The following is a 3,049-nucleotide window of genomic DNA, read 5'->3' as shown; positions in this document are numbered from 1 at the left end:
CCCTCCTGGAGCAGGCGGCCGGCGGGGTTACCGGAAGTGATGATGCAGGAGGCGATGGAGGGGGCGGGGCTTCGGGGCGGCCGCCGCCGGTGGGCCGCAGATGAAGAGGAGGCGGTGGCAGTGGTGGAAGAAGAGGCGGTGGCGGCGGGGGTAGGGAGCCTGGAAACGCGAGCGGGGATGGTAGGTGGTTTGGACCCGCCGGGCCGCCGTCGTTTCCAGAAAGGGTTTGACTGGAGGAACCTCTGGAGCAGCTGTGAGTTTTGGGGAGGGGGGGAGTTAAAGAAAAGGCGGGGGGGCATTGAGAGATGAAGGGGCGGGGGTTGGGTACCTTCGAGAAAGGGGGGTGGAAAGGGAGGAGTGGAAGTCAGCGCGTTGTCTGGACTGGTCCCTCTGGAAGAAGAGGCTGTGAGGGGAGCCTGTGGCGTGTCAGCTGCAGGGCTCAGAAAACTTACCTACTGTCCCTGCCTCCCCACGACCAGCACCCCTCAACCCAGGGCCTGGGGATCTGGGGTTGGAGCTGCCCTGGAGTAGGTGCAGACTTTGGTCCTATGTCCTGGGTGAGCGCTGTGAGGTAGGAACCCAAGGGGGAGGTGGTGGGTGAATCTCCCAGCTCCCTCCGCCCTCATTTCCCTCCCCACCCCCATCCTTCTCTTTAATCATTAACAGCCTGGAATTAAGGGGCTTAGACCTGAAGGCCTTTCTGTGCACCTTTGCTGTAAACGATAACCATCTGTGTCCGAGGTAATGGGGCTGGAGGCTTTGCCTGTATCCTCTGTAAGAAGTGGGACGGGGTGACAAATGTATTGTTTGCCCTCCCCCCGCCCCGCCACTTCTCACCCCTCATCCTCCCCCATGCACACCCTGGTTTCCACTTTAATTCTGTGGCTGAGTGGCAATCGTGTTTTGTTTTTTTTCCCTTCCCCTTTCTTCCTTTATGGCACTTAGTGCCTTGGTTACCTCTTTTGAATTTGGTGTTCAGCCTCTATCCCAGATCTTAACTGCAAGCTTTGTAATACTTCACACAGGCTGTCACGTTGGGAGTACCTCTGACGCCGGGTAGCTCCGATTATAATGAGCATTTTCTTTTATGAATACTGGAGTTCCAAAGCTTTTGCAAGGAATCCTGAATGGCATCATAGCCCAGGAATCAAGGTCTCTTGCTCAAAATACTTTATGTGTGAGGAATTTACATGTTGTTAGCTCTTCCCAAAATGATTTGCTAGGCTAATTCTGGATTTCTGTGTTTCTCTCCACCCACTTTTCATGATGCACTTTAGAGAACAGAAAACCCCATATTACTTTTTTGTTTCTACAATTGGACAATAGCTCTTTTATCTTTTTCTCCATTTGTGTGTGGCACACGAATCTTCAGTGACATTCAGCTTGTGCTGATTTTCATCTTTATGTAGCTGATTCTTTGTGTATAGGGGGTCCTAAATGAGACAATGTGATCTGTTTAGTCTGTTTAGTTTTGTTTTAAGGGCGAATACAAACCAATAATGGATATGAAAAAAATTGTTTGAAGAAAGCAGAGAATGGAAAGAAGGCCTCTTTGTTGATATGCTGTTAGTTAAAAAAAAAAATCACCAAGGAGCACTCCTCTAGCCTCTCATACGGATTTCAGAGTGAAGAGTAATGATTTTCCTTTGGATGTTGATATATTCTTCAGAAATCTTTTTTTTTTTTTTTTTTTTTGAGACGGAGTTTTGCTCTTGTTACCCAGGCTGGAGTGCAATGGCACGATCTCGGCTCACTGCAGCCTCCGCCTCCTGGGTTCAAGCAATTCTCCTGCCTCAGCCTCCCGAGTAGCTGGGACTACAGGCGTGCACCACCATGCCCAGCTAATTTTTGTATTTTTTAGTAGAGACGAGGTTTCACTTTGTTCACTAGGATGGTCTCGATCTCTTGACCTCATGATCCACCCGCCTCGGCCTCCCAAAGTGCTGGGATTATAGGCTTGAGCCACCGCGCCCAGCCTCAGAAATCTTTTGTAGGATCTGAAATTATTTTCTGAAGAACTTTAAGAGGTAGTGCCCACATTTTAGGAGTCCTTTTTTTTTTTTTTTTTTAGAGACAGGGTTTCATCATGTTGTCAGGCTGGTCTTGAACTCCTGACCTCTCGTGATCTGCCCACCTCTGCCTCCCAAAATGCTGGTACTACAGGCATGAGCCACCAGGCCCAGCCTTAGGAGTCATTTGATTAGAAAGTGCCCATAAATCCTGTCCTTCTGTAACTGAGCTTGATATGCATAGCGCTAGAAATATCTCATGCTAGGAAGTCCTGTTCAGGACTTTCAGACCCTATTAAACAGAATATTTAATGCCTTCATTGTATCAGTAACAGTGTGTTTAGGTGTTTCACAAAAATACAACAGAAGAATGACTACTGTTCTCACTTTAACTGATTTGGAACCTAGTTTTCCATTGAATAAAAAGTCCACAAGGCACTGGGTGTACAAAGGTGGTCACAAGCAAAAGGTTCACCCTCTCATGGAGCTTACATCAGAGTGGGAGTTGGGGACAGAGAGAGAGGTAGTGTATACTCCAATAAATCAGATTTTGATCAAGTGCTGAAGAAAATAAGAGTGATGTGATAGGAAGTGTCTTAACTGTAGATACGGTCAAAGAGGACCTTTCTGAGGAGGTGACACTTAAGTTGAGCTTTAAGTATAAAGAAGGAGCCAGCCAAAGATAAGGGGAAGATCCTTCCAGGTTCAGGGAACAGCTGGTGCAGAAACTGGCTGGAATGTGCTTGTCAAGGTCCAGGGAATGGGAAGAAAGGGTCAGGCTAGGTGGGAGGTAGTGGGAAGAGGATGGGTTGTGTAAGTAATAGACAGAGCTTAGTGAACACCGGGAAGGGTTGGAGATAAGGTCAGAGAGGTGGCTGTGGGGCTCAGAATAGGTAGGCAAACAAATTAAGAGCCAGAAGGAGGAGGAAGTAAAAAATGATGCTGCTTGTTGACTAATTCTATTGCCTTAACTAGGGTCTTATCACTTACTGTTTTTGCAGGTACTGCTGGACTATCATAATAAAAAAAAGTCACTCTGC

At 47.7% G+C, this 3,049-nt stretch overlaps 1 protein-coding gene across 2 annotated transcripts in view; it reads left to right on the top strand.

Annotated features, from left to right (window-relative positions):
- Positions 1–111: 111 nt before the first annotated feature.
- The window catches only part of DCUN1D3 (defective in cullin neddylation 1 domain containing 3), a 44,926-nt gene continuing 41,988 nt past the window's right edge, over positions 112–3,049 (top strand). For both annotated transcript variants that reach the window (XM_012464693.3, XM_012464694.3), the window contains exon 1: positions 112–253. The gene's annotated coding sequence lies outside the window, so the exon portion shown is untranslated. The remainder of the gene's footprint in view (positions 254–3,049) is intronic.

This window comes from Aotus nancymaae, unplaced genomic scaffold (genome assembly GCF_030222135.1).
Source record: "Aotus nancymaae isolate 86718 unplaced genomic scaffold, 86718_ANA_hifiasm-v0.15.2.pri h1tg000049l, whole genome shotgun sequence".
Taxonomy (NCBI): Eukaryota; Metazoa; Chordata; class Mammalia; order Primates; family Aotidae; genus Aotus; species Aotus nancymaae.
This window is presented reverse-complemented; position numbering and strand designations above follow the sequence as displayed.